This window comes from Bufo gargarizans, chromosome 7, assembly GCF_014858855.1.
Source record: "Bufo gargarizans isolate SCDJY-AF-19 chromosome 7, ASM1485885v1, whole genome shotgun sequence".
Classification (NCBI taxonomy): Eukaryota; Metazoa; Chordata; class Amphibia; order Anura; family Bufonidae; genus Bufo; species Bufo gargarizans.
This window is the reverse complement of record NC_058086.1, coordinates 181,354,082-181,370,749: the sequence shown is the minus strand read 5'-3', so window position 1 is coordinate 181,370,749 and position 16,668 is coordinate 181,354,082. Positions and strand designations below refer to the sequence as shown.

Genomic DNA, 16,668 nt, shown 5'->3' with positions numbered 1-16,668 from the left:
CTGAACACCCTATAATAGTGAGGGGACACGACCACCGGCTCCCTACACTTAATACGGAGGGAGTCAGGGTCACCTAGGATCCAGCAAACAGGAAAACCCAAATGAATGAACAAACTTATCTGTAGAAGACTCAGTAGTAGCATCCAGCATGCACACACTCCAGGAAGTAGTATAAACCGCAAAGTGATGCAGTATGGGAAGGGATTTAAAGGGATGCAATCAGTGCAGCTACATGACAGCTGAGAGAGGCTAACGAGATGAGAAAACGAAAGCAAAACAAAAGGAACCTCAAGCAGGAGGTTCTAAAGAACGTCTGTCAGAGCTTCTCAGATGTCTGGTGGTGACACTATGCCAAAGAAGAAAAGCCCTTGAAATGGGTGTTTCAACACGAGAATGACCCCAAAACACACCAGTAAGAGAACACCTTCTAGGTTACAGACAAACAGGGTTGAGGTAATGGAGCGGCTAGCCTAATCCTTGACCTCAATCCCATAGAGTACCTGTGGGGTCACAAAAAAATGCGGTTTATGAGGCAAAACCCAAAAATGATGAAGAACTGTGGAATGTAGTCCCATCGTCCTGGACTGTAATACCTGTTTAGAGGAGCCAGAAGTTGGTCGACTTCACGCAACACAGATGTCAAGCAGTTCTCAGAAACAATGGTTAGGCCGCTATATATTAGATTAGTCATTCAAAGTAAAGCACAATCTCAAACATTTTTTTAGTATACACATTGCATTTTTCAGTAAAGTAGAATGCTGGCACTGCAGTTTTTTGAACAGTCTAATATTCTTTACTTTCTGTAAACCTGGAAATTTTTTGTTATTGTCTTGATTTGGAATTGAATGTGTAGTATTTACAGTGCATTTGGATTTATGGAAATAAAAGTTATTATAATGATTTTGGAGTTTATTTGCTTTTTTAAACTCACTACTATTTTTTTGAACAGTACTGTATATTGTAGCTAATTTTATGTAAATATTAGATTTTGCATCATGCTCTCTTCCTGGCACCCTTCCTCCCTCTCTATAATATGGTCTATGAAGGAATAGCAATTTTGTTTATATGTAAAATACATGTTGATCTATCAGACCAAGAAATCAACAAGTAAGTGTGTGCACACCTCGACAGAATTAATTCATTGCTGTGATAACTGATTTCAGATACCTGAGTGCTGTAAACTCTGTAGTTATCGGATTTCCTGAAGTCAGGTGTGCATAGAAAGCATTTAGAAAACCCTGTGGACCAGATGAAATTCGGTATATCTAGAATGGTAGGTTACAACATGTATTTTATCCTTGATCAACCTTCATATTAGATATATTCTACTGTATACATTTAATGGCAATGCTTCATGTCCGCCGCCATCTCACTATCAGGGTTGGCACAGATCCTGCATCACTCACCTAGCTTCCACTCACCTGGTTATTAGGACCCTTTCCTGTGTGTAACTGTATTAGTGTCTATTCACTGAATCTCTCCCTGCAGCACTGCAAGGGTTAATTCCCCTTTTTGCTCTGTGTTCAGATGTTTGAATTTTGAGCTCATCTGCCCTCTTATCTATGGTGGGCTGTTTGTTCCATCCCCTGCCAGAGCAATAGATTATTTTACTTAGTGGCCAGGCCCTGCAAAAGAGCTGTAATCCATCTGCATACCAACTTCTGCCTGTTTCCTGGATCACGACTCTCTGCCGCCTGACCTAACCCATGCCAGGTCACTGTACTGACCATGTCCTGCCTACCTGGACTCTTTTATGGATTTATACATGCTCTGCCTGCCCTGACCTCTGCCTGTTTCTGGACTATGTGAATTGCCTGATCTCTCGGTGCTTTGCGAGGGTGCTTCTGACTTCAGTGGGTCAGCAGCCAACTGGGACTATTCCAAGAGGTAGTAGCCTGGTGGCTCTTCTGCAGTAAAGGCCAGATCCCTGCATAGGGATTAAAGGGTTAAAATCAGGGGACCACCAGGATAATGCCCACAGGGCTAGCCCAAAAGTCAAACCGCTTGGTCGGGCCAGCCCCACTGAAATCGGTGAGTTTGGTCAACTTTGCTCTTATGTGTATGGAATCCTCGACTTATGTGACTCTAAGCAGATGTGTTAATGATGGAATGTTATGAAATGAGCCTAACCTCTTGAACCTTGAGTAATACACCTTTCTACTGTGAGATTTGGTGTTTACAGCGATTAATATTATTTAAAAGTTTTGTCTTTGATGAGACAAACCCTTTAATGGTGTCTTAAAATAACATAATATGTACATTTTATTTTTTTGTAACTTTTTTGTTGACCCCATAGATGTGTGGAAGCATCAGCAAGGGAAATGAGGAAGAACTACGAGGCTATTGCCAGTATAATTGTATGTAGAATTAACTATGAAGGTATTTACCGATCCAGGTCGTATTATCTTGCAATGTTATGTCAAAGCCAATTTGGCATCTCAGATCAAGCGAAATAATAATAAGGGTAGGTTCACACCTCTGTTTAACTGATCCGGCAGGCTGTTCCTAAGTCTCTGCTGCATACATAGCCTTTTCTCCGACCAAAACTCGGCATTCATGCTGGAAAGCATAGTCAATGAGATCCAGCGATGAACGGAAGTATATGACTAGACTGTACCCAGTAAACTCCAGCAGGCTGTTCTCTACCAGAACTTCCTGCTGGATCAGTTAATCGGAGGTGCAAATCTACCCTAAAATGTAGTAATAAAGGCAATAGGGACTAGGGAGATGTCCAGTGCACCACAGAAAATATTGAGAGAAATTACTCTACCTATGGAGAATACATGACGTCAGTCAAACTTTCATCAATGACATAATGGATAATCCGGCTTCTGATTTTGAAGATCCAATGAGCAACCTGTTTCACCAATAAATAAGATCTACAAATGATAGGACAATATAAACTACTTATGTCGATAACAGTCATTGCAAACTCCCATTACTGTGTGTATGCCCTGTACAAACAGAATGGCCGGACATAAGGCAACCCTTGCTTATAATTATATATAATATATTTCTTTCTATACAAGGAGCTTCTTCCTATATGAAACCATGCAAACCACTAAACAAGTGGATATGACCATTTATCTCAAACCTAAATGCAAACAACTTTTTCAATGTTTAAGGTTTTCAATCTCTTTGACTCTATTTATTGGAATTGATATACTTCAAGGGTGAAGATGTACTAATTTCCAAAAGTGTTGTTATTTTGGAAATGGTGGTTGTACTTGAAGTAAAAGTCTTCATATAGGCCACATGAAAAGGCTCTATAAATCTAATCAGGGGTCAGTGGGATCCATTCTAATCAGTAAGAATCTTTTACAAAAATCTTGTAAAAACAAAAAGCCATGACAACTGTGCCATGTTGTTGGAAATTAAATACATTTTTATTGCATTTTGATATAAATGTCTGATCAGTGGGGTTCCAACTGGGGAAGGGTAAGTTGGACACCCTCCAATCAAGTTCATTGGAGACATGGAAAAAGCCAAATACGCCAAGAACAATGCACCATACACCCTTGCTCTCCAGATTGGTGGGTATCCCAGTCATCAGATCCCCATCGATCATATACTTATGGCACATTAAATATTTCCAGTTTTCAATGGCCATAGAAAGGCATACCATTAGGATATGTTTTTGGTAAAAAAAAAAATGATAGCAGAAAATAACCCAAAATGATTTGGGTCAACATGGGAGAGTTTTTATCTTGACTTCAATATCAGAATATATTTCTATTTAAATGACATACATATCTTAAAAACACACACGCCTGACACATATACAATAAGGAAATCTGTTTTGCATGTAAACATTTTTGGGTCCCATTTCACAAGTTAAATTTAACATGCAAAACACAGATGAAAACAGAAAAATACTTTGATTTTCTTTGATCCAAAACCTAAATTCAATGCATATTACTTCTTAAAACATCACCATATTAATGTCCTCATGAGTGACTCTTTCTAATGTCACAGTCTTCAAATTCTACCATCTTTACCCAAAAAAGTTCTTGTCTTCTCAGTTATACCCACTGGTGATCACCATCCTCAGTATACGTTCTTGCCTTCTCAGTTATACTCACTGATGACCACTTTCCTTGGTATATGTTCTTGTCTTCTTAGCTATAGCTATTGGTGACCATCAACCTTGGTATATGCTAATCTTCTCAGCGATACCCACTGATGATTATTATCCTTGTTATGTTTTTATGCCTTTTCAGTGATACCTACGGTGACCACCATCCTTGGTATACGTTCTTGCCTTCTCAGCTATGCTCACTGATGACCACTTTCCTTGGTATATGTTCTTGACTTCTCAGCTACACCCACTGCTGACCATCTTCCTTGGTATATGTTCTTCTCTTCTCAGCTATATTCACTGGTAACCACCTTCCTTGGTATATGTCACTGTCTTGCCAGCTATACCTAGTGGTGACCACGATCCTTGGTATGTGTTTTTGCATTCTCACCTATACCTACTGATGACCACCATCCTTGGTATATGTTCTTGTCTTCTCAGCTATACCCTCTGGTGACCACCATCCTTAGTATATATTTTAAGCATTTTTATAGTTTAGATATCCCATGCATTGTCAGAGAAACATGCCACTTTTTAATACGTATTCCTTTTAACCCTTTTGCTGCCTAAAGACACTGCAAAGACCATTTGCTGAGTTGCAGGAAACTGGCAGCAAGGAGTTAATATTGCCTGTATATTGATTTGATTGTCCAACCTGGCCCAGAGCACATTGGGAACTTTGTAATGAACATTGGCAGGGATCGGCCATCTGTTTTAAGGCTTAGGAAAATCAGATCCAACCAACGACTTCGGCAATTATTTTTTTTTTGACTAGCATAAACACCCGCATTTGATCTTGGAAATCGAAAGCCTGTTGTTATCAACTAATCTGAGAGGATAGGGGAGAGTTTTTTTTTTATCTTTGGAAGAAGGATGCACAGTTAATTTTCTCATGACATCATTAAACAGTCCTTATTTTACACCACGTGGTGTAGATGGCAGTTTAGATTACAGGCAGAACTTGTTCAAGTGACAATATTGTAGAGTGAACATCGCCAATATGAATTACTCTCTAATTGCCTGGAACTTCCTGTGGGTTCAGACCATGTGTTACACACACAATACATGCTGCTTTGATGCTCAGCATATCTGTACTTCTGAACACAATACAACAGCCACATATTAGTCACAGATGTCGTATTCTGCAGCGTTCCATCAACAAGATGAGGATCCACATTGATCAATTTGGAACGGTTTCCACTTCTCTGCTGAATCTTGCTGTTTCTTAACTGGAAGGAGAACAGAAGCAGAAACATGCTTTATTATTCATTTCTATACATTATCTTCTGCTACATTTTGTTAATATACAAAGTTATGTGCATGAGGCTTTAGCATTGAATTCCATGTAGCACCATTACACTGCTCCCTGAAATCAGTAGAGTTATCTGTAATGCAGGACAACACAGGTCCTCAAGAGTCAGAGACACTCTTTATAAATATTCTTTATTTTGGCCAACAGATTAGGATCTCCCTCTATTAATTCAGAATTCCCTAATACAGTATATGGAAATAAAACTAGATATCCCCTGTAACTTATGATAAAACAGGTACTAGAGTATTGTATTTTAATCATATGATAGTCAATAGTCCTTCAGAATTTGATGACATATTTAACTTTACCTCTTTTAATAAGATTAGATACACTGTGCAATATCTAGTTAAGGGTGGTATATGACAGAGAGATTCTCTTTGGTGTTCGTTGAATCTTTGCATCATGCCTTGCAATAATTATAACACAGTGTATAAGAATTGCCTAGAATTAAAGGGGCTGTTTAAGAGTGGGAGACATGCAGAGACCTGCAAATAGAAGATGACTTTCCATCTTCACGGTGCTGGTTCTCCGCTCCTTCTCCTGCAGGCCTGCAATGTTCTTCTGGGCTCTACTGATGCCAACATCCGGTTTGACATGGCCGAATTCAGTCACTGGCTGCGGCAGTGTCCAGCTCCCCCTACATTATATGGCCATTTGTAATGACGCAAAGGGGGCCGGACACCGCCGCAGCCAGTAATTGGCTACAACAATGTCAAACCAGATGTTGACATTGGTGGAGCCCAGCAGAGGAGCCCAGGGCAGGAGAAGGAAGAGCCGATGATGGGAAGCAGGTAAGTCATCTTCCTTTTGCAGGTCTGACAGAATGTGGGGTTTGCTAAACCCTTTAAGTCAGAGATATTTATTACATTAGATACAAAATAAATGGTCCAGATTCATATATCTATCACATAAATGGAAGACTATAGTGGATAAAAGAGAAATTTCGACATTAAACATTTTTCCTTAGTTCTTCATAAAGCCAGAGCTGATGTATCAGCTAGTGTACTTGGTATGTTGTATAACACAATAGCATGAGCATGATCAGGATATCGTTAACTGATAATAGAGATGTTGAAGAACTACAGACAAGGAACGTGTTCAATCATTTTTCCAAATAAAAAAATCACTTCTAGCCAGCAGATTACACAAAAAATGACAGGTTTGTTCTGATAAGTGGGGAGAGCCGGCCCCTTACATCTCTAACTGCAGGTATGTGAATGTCTTTGTGATGTGTATGCCTGTGACGGCTCAGTGCCCGGGGCTCTTCCTGACCAATTACAACATATCTGCAGTTGCAACATTATCCTCTTCCTAACAGAGAACAGGGAGATCAGACAAACCACCTAGTCTGCTTGTTCTATAATGATTTCAGATGCTCCTTAAATTCCTTTCCTTTTATAGGTAAAAGTTAAAAGAATAGACATACACAAACCATTTTTGATAATTGACTACAAAGCCATTATACATCACAACCACAGTTGAAAGAGAAGGAAATATACAGATGTGTAGTTCTCAGTCTGTAACAATATAATGGAAGGACCACCGTGGACTCCATTCTAGTTAACTTGGCCATGGCCGTAACAGTGTTCTCTGAAAATAACAAACAGTCTTGACCATGACATGAAAATCCATGACCAGCAGGTTCAATGGAGTTCATGGTGAATTATAATCCATGATCCATTAGATCAAATATATATTACAGTTATATGACTATCATTACTAATCATTAATTTAAAAAAAGGTCTTCAGAATGTTCTTCAAGACTGAACTACCTCTACAACGTAACCACTAGATTTCAAACAATTTCTGGTCAAGTAGACATCCACTGGTCAAGTAGACATCTTCTTTATGAGTGGTCAAAATAGGAATGATTGCCTTCTTTGCATAGAGGTCAAGAACCAATAATAAGTACTTTAGACACCAGGAAGTTCTTTTTACCACCTTCTACATAGATATTTGGTCATTGTTGAGTCAGGCTGAAGCATCTGGCCATAAATGCTCACTGATACGTGGATCATGTAGAATATTCCAGAAATAAAGCCTACATTCTAAAAATGCAATGGTGACCTGAAACTCCACGTAATTTGTGTGAATATGTCTCAGCTGGTGGTCAGACTCAAAAATCTGTTAGATTCAATCCAGATTAATACTTTCATCTGAAAATCTTTCAATTCATATAAACTTATCTACATTGATCAGATTGTCATATTTTCAGTTGACATATGGCTATTTTTCGCCTTATAAGACGCATCTAGGTTTTAGAGGTTGAAAATGGGGGGAAAAAATTAGTTTATTAGCAGTGGGGTCATTAGGGTTACCTTAGAGAATCTTTCTGTCAGGGCATAGCTCTGCACTTAGCCAGAAGCACGTAGTCAGGAGCAGGCAGTGTGGCGACTGATAGACGGAGCAGGAATGTGTGACAGGGAAGTCTGCTCCACCCCTCGTCTGTCTGCTCCTGAGCCCCTCAACTTTCCTCCCCTTCCCTCCTCCATAACAGCGCTTCGGGCCAGCCTTTACCACCCAGCACTTCCTGAGGCCGTCCGGTCCCTTCCACAGACAGCCCATAGTGGCAACCAGCCGCTGCATCACAGCGGCGCCCAGTACCTGCCACTGAATACCCGCAGCATGTTGGGCTCCTTCAGCAAGCACCAGCAGCGCGGCTGGCCCTTTGATCCTCACAGCACAGCAGCGCGGAAGGTACACTACTGTAATGCCGGACATGTTTTTTTCCTATATTCACCGCATAAGAGGCACTAACTCCGCCCCCCCCCCCCATTTTTGGGGTGGGAAAGTGCATCTTATAGGGCAAAAAATACGGTATGTCAGTTTTCTGGCGTATAACTGTCTGCAACTTTTCCCTGCTCATGCCAGGTCTAAAAAAGGGAGCGTGGTGTGGGTGGGAAAGGGGACTGGCCATCAGGCCCATCTCATTTATCATCTTCTATGCCTAGGCATAGAAAATGGTCTAAATTTAAGCCAGCAAGAAAGCTGGAGTGGATTTAGGCCGGCGGTGGATGTGCCGAAGTTATATAGTTATCTAGAGTAACAAGGGCTCCAGAGGGTTGGGGTAGCAGGATTTCCTTGCCAATTGAGATGATGCATTGTTGATCAAAAGCCAATTTCACATGAAGAGCAAATGAGGTCAGAAGAAACCATGCAGAACATGTGTTAAGGAAGATGAATAAGTGCTTTCCCAACCATTCAGTGACTATAGCAGGTAAGGACACAAGAAGATATCCAGGAAGCCATACTATATCTCTAAGAAAGAAGATCTCCAGATGTACTTTGTTATTAAGTACATATGTACCATAGAGGCAGTTCTTTGATATCTGATAACGGGTCCTTTATTATGACTGTTTATTATTCAGGTTATGCGTACAGGGAAGGACCAGGGAAGTGCAATTTGTGCCTTAAATGTGGTATAGTAAGGCGCCATGAGAGTCAGACAATTGGTGGCCTGCCTTGCCAATCTTGCAAATGAGGAACTTAATAAGTATAAATTCTCAAATTGTAGCTTATGATGTTGTCATAGGAAAGACCTATAAAAAACTCATAATTTGGTGTGAACTGACAAAACTAAAACTGGCTTGGAACAAAGTTATTTGATAGGGACAGTGCTGAAAAAGCCATTTACTCAAGTACCAACTTTGGAACCAGAAATATGCACTTGATAAGGTGGGTGTCTAGATCCTCACAACTCCTGTGTCCCATAGTGGTGGCATGGCATGACTAAGGTGTGTGTACCACTGAAGGAGGAGGTAGGCTAAATGTGTCCATACACATTAAACGAACATTGGACAAACACAACAATTTCACTGTGATTGGCTGATCTGATGCATGTGGGGGTGCCCTAACTATCCTGGATGTCAGATCCCTGGCAAAAGAAAGATTGGGTATTTTGGTTGGTCAATTTCAATATGTCCAACTCCTGTTCTTATAAAAGATACCATCAATAATTTCCCTCTTCAAATTGAAAATACATAATCTGAGTGTGCATGTGTATTGGGGGATGGGGTAGGAAAAGCTGATGGCCAACAGCTACCTACAGTATTTGGCCACCATATCACCAGTTAAAATCAAAATGTGTTATATAGGCTGTTTTATTTATAATACATTTCTTCTTGTTAAGTCATTTTTAGTCAAACATCGTTATTGTAATTTTTGAATACAACCATTTTTCCCACATCAAATTCTTAGATTTTTATTTGACCTACAATTTCTAGGCGTGCATAGTACTTGAATGTGTAACGTCTGAATAGTTTCATTCAGAGCCCTATAAACTCATTCAGCTGCTTCCCTACCTTTCTATTCGGCACCAAAATCTTACAACTCAACACTAGAAATAGCATAAGCTGCTGTATTTTCTTTATCGTAATAGGAATGTGGTTGCTGTTAATATTTCTTCTATAAATAGTATTTTTTAAAGTCTCGTGTGCCCAGAATAAAAATAACTGCCTCTGAAAAAGAATTTATGAAAAATTGCTATTTTCAAAATTATTATTACCCACTTATTTATTTTCAATATTATTTTTAACTTTTTTAAATACAATACCAGGTTTACAAGGATACAAAAAATACTTAAATAATAAAATAAAAAATATTAATAATCTAAACTGAGTTTCTTGCGATATGTAGAAAAATGTTTATGGTTTATCATGCCTTGGGCAGCAAAGTAGCTCAGTGGTTAGCACTGGTGCCTTGCAGCCCTAGGGTTGAATCTGACCAAGGACAACATCTGCATGGAGTTTGTATGTTCTCCCTGTGTTTGTGTGGGTTTCCTCCGGGTACTTCGGTTTCCTCCCACACTCCAAAGACATACTGATAGGGAACTTATATTGTGAGCCCCACTGGGGACAGTGTGATACTAGTGTCTGTAAAGTGCTGCGGCATATAGTAGCGCTATATAATGTGTAAAATAAATAAATAGGATTCATCTGTATTGTACAGAGCTGCAGTACAAGATCTATCGGCCCCAATTGTACCTCCACACATCGCCTATGTTATGGGCGCACAGATCTTTTTCTTCTATAAATATCTTTTAAAAAATTGTGTTACCCTCCATGCCATATAGCATAACACACAATATGGCAGCACCCACACAGTGCTTACAGGTCCATAGCACTGACTCGTAGGAACTCTGCGCACCACCAAACAGGCTCTGTATGAATGAACAGTGGCACTTGGTTAAGGATCCTCCAAATGACATCAGCAAGATTGACCTGTCGTTTTTAAAGTAGGAATGCATCATTTCATCCTGCTCAAAGATGTCTGGACCAAAACATGGAGGCAGTGCAAGATGTATAGAATGCTTTACTCTCTCACACTGAGCTTTTTTGAGATAGGTTCTTCTCAGGTGAGAACAGATTAGGTTCTTCTCAGGTGAGACTACAATGGTAGTTTCTCATGGTAATGAGGATGGGTATCACTGCCTTAAGATTCTTATTGCAATTTGTAACATGTTTTGGCATTACCAATAACTGGTTGGTCTAATTTTTTGATAAAGAACACTGAAATATCTTTAAAACTAGTAAAACATTTAAAGGGATTATCCAGGAATTGACTGGGGCTGAGCTGCAACGAGTCTATATGACAGATTTATGGTTATGTCCAGTGGCCTAGGAAGAGGCTACGGTGCTCACAGAGCATTGGCATTTTCTAAGAGCTGACACCCGGGATCCCCACCGATCTCATATTGATGACCTATCCAGAGGATAGGTCATCAATATAAATTTGTGGATAAACCCTTTAACTATGGAAGCAAAGCCATTTTAGAAGTTGTTTTGCAGTCATCTTACAAGTTCAGACCCTTGTTTCGAAGCACATTCTATGTTGGAGATCATACATGTGTATTCTACACAGCCAAAACAGGTCTCTACCATTCCACTAAATAAATACAAACCAGTCAATGCTGGGGAATAGCCTGCAATAATGAACAGAACAGTACTTACTGTACCTAGCAGATCTAGCACCACCACGCTGGTTCTCCCTGTCAGGTTAGCCAGCTGCAGCAATGACATCATGTTGACATGTGACTGCTGCAGCCAATCATTGACCATAGGGGTCAGTGATTGGCTGAAACAGTCATGTGTTGTCAATGTGATGTCATTGCTGCAGCTAAACAGAGACTAAAGGGAGAATTTAGAAGTTGTAATTTATAATTTTAACTAGATAAGGTATGGTGGGACTGATTTGATAAGTTTGCCTAAGTTTCTAATTAAAGGGGTTGTTTCGGATTTAGATATGGATGGCCTATCCACAAGATAGGTCATCAATATCAGATCAGTGAGGGTCTGACTCCTGGCACCCCTGACAATGAGCTGTATAAAGAGGCCAGAGCGCTTCATGAGTGCCTAGGCTTCTTCCTTGGTCATATAACGTAACATTCATCGGTGACGTGGCCTACACGCAGATCCGTCCCATTCAAGTGAATGTGGCTGAGCTGCAATAACAAGCACAGCCGCTATGTAATAGACGATCCTGTGCTTGGTAAGCTGTGAGGAGGCTATGGTGCTCAACAGAGCTTCGGTGAGTGCCACAGTGTCCTCATACAGCTGATTGACAGGGTTACTGGGTGTCAGACCTCCACCAAACTCATATTGATAGCCTATCCTGAAGATAGGGCATCAATATGAAAAACCTGGAGAACCCCTTTAAGTATTGGTTGATGCTATACATTCTTCACAAACTTTATAATGTAACGGGCAGTTGATATGGACCCACTATGCCAACTAATTGGTATGACTTAGGGCTATCCTTAAAATCTTTATCCTGGAGGTCCCCTGATTTTCACCATTTACAAAGATCTAGTCTTCACTGCAGGGGAGCTACCTCCTAAGACACCGGTGTGAAGCACCATGTGGATAGGTAATAGTCAATAGTCAGGAGACATGGTCAGGTCAGGCAGAGTTCAAGCATATCCGAGAAACCAGTTCAGGGCAGACAGCAATGGATCAATACAGAAAACAGACTAAGGTCAGGATGGACAGCGGGGTATCAGGGTCGGTAACAGGCAGTCAGAACATCACATCTTCGCTGTTAAACAAAAAATCTAGGAACCTAAAGCTCAGGCAACCTCCCACCGGGAAAGGTGCCTTATTTACCCTGAGGCTACCATCCAGAGGCTGTGGAAAAATTGGAATATGCTCACTGAAAATCTTTATCCTGGAGGTCCCCTGATTTTCACCATTTACAAAGATCTAGTCTTCGCTGCAGGGGAGCTACCTCCTAAGACACCGATGTGAAGCGCCATGTGGATAGGTAATAATCAATAGTCAGGAGACATGGTAAGGTCATGGCAGGCAGAGTTCAAGCATATCCGAGAAACCAGTTCACGGCAGACAGCAATGGATTAATACAGAAAACAGACTAAGGTCAGGATGGACAGCGGGGTATCAGGGTCGTAAAAGGCAGTCAGAACATCACATCTTCGCTGTTAAACAAAAAATCTAGGAACCTAAAGCTCAGGCACCCTCCCACCGGGAAAGGTGCCTTATTTACCCTGAGTCCGCCATCCAGAGGCTGTGGAAAAATTTAAACATGCTCACTGGCGCTTTAATAGGCCAAGAGTGAGCGAGCACCCTACAGAACAGCCCTGGAGGCCTTTAATTTGAACATGCAGGCTGCAGCCTGCAGAAGTAACTTTAGATGCAGGCAGCTGTGACCGTCGCTGGCTGGAGGAGGGAGGAAAGCGGGACTGGAGGGGCAGTGGCGGGCATGTGACGCCAGTGCCTCATATACTTGGCCATACTTGAAACAAAGTTGTTGTCAATGAGCAAACAATTCACCTAGTAACCAATTTTCCCAACAAAAGCTTCAAACCCACAGTAGTAATTATAAGAGGCTACAAGAAGAAGAAATGGATGATTCCATCACATTTATAACGATGCACACAAGACAACTTTTTTATCACTACAAACCCGATCGACATGACTTATAAAAAGAATGGCAAGAACTTTGTTGATAGTAAATATTGGGTAATGAATTTCTCAGGAATCTCTCACTTGTCTTGATGTGGAATGCCATTTATTCTCAAGCCGGGGACTAATTAGGCTGCGTTTTTGAAGATCAAGGTTTTGCGATCTCTGCTTAATAACATGGTTTGTATGTCTGCCACCTGGGATGCTCTTTCTCTCTCTCACTCCCTGCCTAAGGCCACTGCAAGTGTGGGCAGGAAAGACAGCAGCCTAGATTTTGAGCAATTTAACTGTTTCACTGCCAGTTGTCTCTGCACGTCCTTACATACAATTTCCATTTCCATTAAACACAACAAATTGTCTGCTTTTCTCCATTTATAAACATAAAGAATTAATATATCATTTTGAGAATGAAGAACAGAATAAAATAGAACATAAAAGTGTTAACACCTCAAATAGAGTCCAGATGGAGATATTTAAGGCTACAGGTGAGGCTACTTTCACACTAGCGTTCGTCGGTCCGCTCGTGAGCTCCGTTTGAAGGGGCTCACGAGCGGACCCGAACGCCTCCGTCCAGCCCTGATGCAGTCTGAATGGAGCGGATCCGCTCAGACTGCATCAGTCTGGCGGTGTTCAGCCTCCGCTCCGCTCGCCTCCGCACGGACAGGCGGACAGCTGAACGCTGCTTGCAGCGTTCGGGTGTCCGCCTGGCCGTGCGGAGGCGTGCGGATCCGGATCCGTCCAGACTTACAATGTAAGTCAATGGGAACGGATCCGCTTGAAGATGTCACCATATGGCTCAATCTTCAAGCGGATCCGTCCCCCATTGACTTTACATTGAAAGTCTGAACGGATCCGCGCAGGCTACTTGCGTACTTAGAAATTTTTTAAAGTTATTAATGCAGACGGATCCGTACTGAACTGAGCCTCCGTCTGCATTAATATGATCGGATCCGTTCAGAACGGATCCGATCAAGCGCAAGTGTGAAAGTAGCCTAAGAGACATGTGTTATACCTAATGCATAAGGCAGAGCTGCGTGCAGGAGGATGTTTAGCAGTGAATGGACTCCCTGCAGATCCGTACTACAAAGCCATAGCCGCTCTGTGTGTCACTATATAGTGCTCTGTTAGTATCTGTATTATTTCTATAGTAAAATAGCTCTTAAAGGGCATCTGTCAGCAGATTTGTAGCTATGACACTGGCTGACCTGTTACATGTGCACTTGGCAGCTGAAGGCATCTGTGTTGGTCCCATGTTCATATGTGCCTGCTTTGCTGAAAAAAATTATGTTTTAATATATGCAAATGAGCCTCTAGGAGCAACAGGGGCGTTACCATTACACATAGAGGATCTACTCTCTCTGCCACTGCCGTCCCCTCTCCACTTTGATTGATATGGTCAAGTAGGCGTGATGACGTTTACACTCAGAATTTTTCTATTTTGGCAGAAGGCCCCAACATAACAAAATCTGAAAAAAGTTAAAGGGTCTGAAGACTTTCTGAATGCACTGTATATTGTATACATATTTGAAATGGGTTTTCTAAACATGATGATCCCTATGACGAGTATTCTTAGTGATAATGTTCTTTGGTAACACTTATCACTGTAGCACACAGCCCATCTCTTTGTAAAATTCACTTTGTTAAGATTCATGGTCTAGTTTGGCCAGACTTCTGTAGTGCATGTTCTGAGTAAAGAACTCCTGCTGGGACCCTGGTGACATTACATGAATTAGAGGAAACTGCAGCAATATATGAGCTTTGGTTTCAAAAAACTAAAACAGCAGGGGAACTAAGCTGCAAAGAATTAAACCTGTAACAACAACGACTTAACTCCAGTGACCGAGGCCCTCTGGTTGGTGACCCTTTTCTGGATACAGTCAGAAACACCAGCATGTAGAAGGTTGAGAACCAAGACAAAAAATATAGGACAGCAGGTCATGCAGTGACTTTAGGGGACATAATAAGGAGACCTAGTTCAGAGTAACCACTAGTAATCCACATTTAGTGCTGTACAAAAAATGAATGCTAATATCAAACTGCTTGCTAGAAGTTGTGGGCCAAAGTTCTGACACAATAATGGACTCCAAAAGTTCAGCGGGAGACAATTTCATTTGAACCTAATTTGGAGCACATCAAAAAGCAGTTTTCCATAATTATGTATTTATGGCCATCAATATGGAATTAGGAATGGTGAGGGGCTGACCCCAGGGCCCACACAATCATTAAGACACATCTATTGGTTGTTCAGGCACAGCTCACCGGAGAGCTGAGATCTTTTGTTCTACCATCTTAAACTACATATATGCAGCTGCATCTTGGGAACCACTTCTAGGACCCACACCTATCTTGAGAACAGAGATTCTCCAAACCATGTCCCACCTGATGAGGTGGCCACAGGACGCCAAATAGGGAATGAATAGACACGTGGTTGTGCAGGCTTGCTTAGCTGTTTACATTAACTCCATAGAACTGAATGGATTGAGCAGCACCACAGTGGCCACCTCATAAAGGGGATTTTCAGGACCATATTCTCAATATAACGAGGTCCTAGAGGTGGTATCAGACATTTATGATTTATACTGTGGATATTCCATCATGTCTTAGATGGGAATGTCTTAGATGTCTTGGCTCCTTAGTATAGGTCATTAATATATGTTCTTTAAACTCATATATTTATTTCCAAATTTCCCAAAAGTAATTTTGAGAGAACCCGGTTAAAAGTGGATGAGTAAATGTTCTGTAGAGGTTGAGGATGGACCCCCAGGATCATTTTCTCTGGTGCATAAGCCAGCACTGTCATGTCTTGGGTGATTAACAGACTTGTCCCCAACATTGTCCATGTGAGGAAATAGGGAACCAACGGGTTGGATTTTGACCTATCTAGTAATATTGCTTTCTTAGATCAGTATGACCAAAGTTGTCTGTGGCCACTTATCCCTGCTTCCGTCATACCAATTACAAGCCTGCTCAGACAACCATTATGGTCATATTTATGGTGAAGTCGGGAAAGATTGTTTGTCTGACAGCCATCACATGTTTATGGTCAGTTTAAATATTTCAGTTTCCACATTTTGCTTCCAGACTTACATCAAAGATGATTATTAAGTGAATAAATTCAAACCATCTCTTCCACCTGCAGTAACCAATTGTAATCTCTTTTAAGACAAACCAGATAAACATTTCCATAGACTGAAATTTACAGTTTGTGCTTGAAGCCTCTTTGAATCTAGTAATGAATGATTTCCTTTCTTTTTTTTTTTTTATCTGCTGAGAAACATCTGCAAAGAGTCAATTCTGCACATCATTTACTGCTCAACCTGCTCAAAATATATATACTGCTTATGTCTACAATTACTGTGAGT

The 16,668-nt window shown here is 41.0% G+C and overlaps 1 protein-coding gene across 3 annotated transcripts in view; it reads right to left on the bottom strand.

Annotated features, from left to right (window-relative positions):
* Positions 1-327: 327 nt before the first annotated feature.
* ERC2 (ELKS/RAB6-interacting/CAST family member 2) overlaps positions 328-16,668 on the bottom strand; it is an 881,888-nt gene continuing 865,547 nt past the window's right edge. For all 3 annotated transcript variants that reach the window (XR_006390837.1, XR_006390839.1, XR_006390838.1), the window contains one exon: positions 328-5,307. The gene's annotated coding sequence lies outside the window, so the exon portion shown is untranslated. The remainder of the gene's footprint in view (positions 5,308-16,668) is intronic.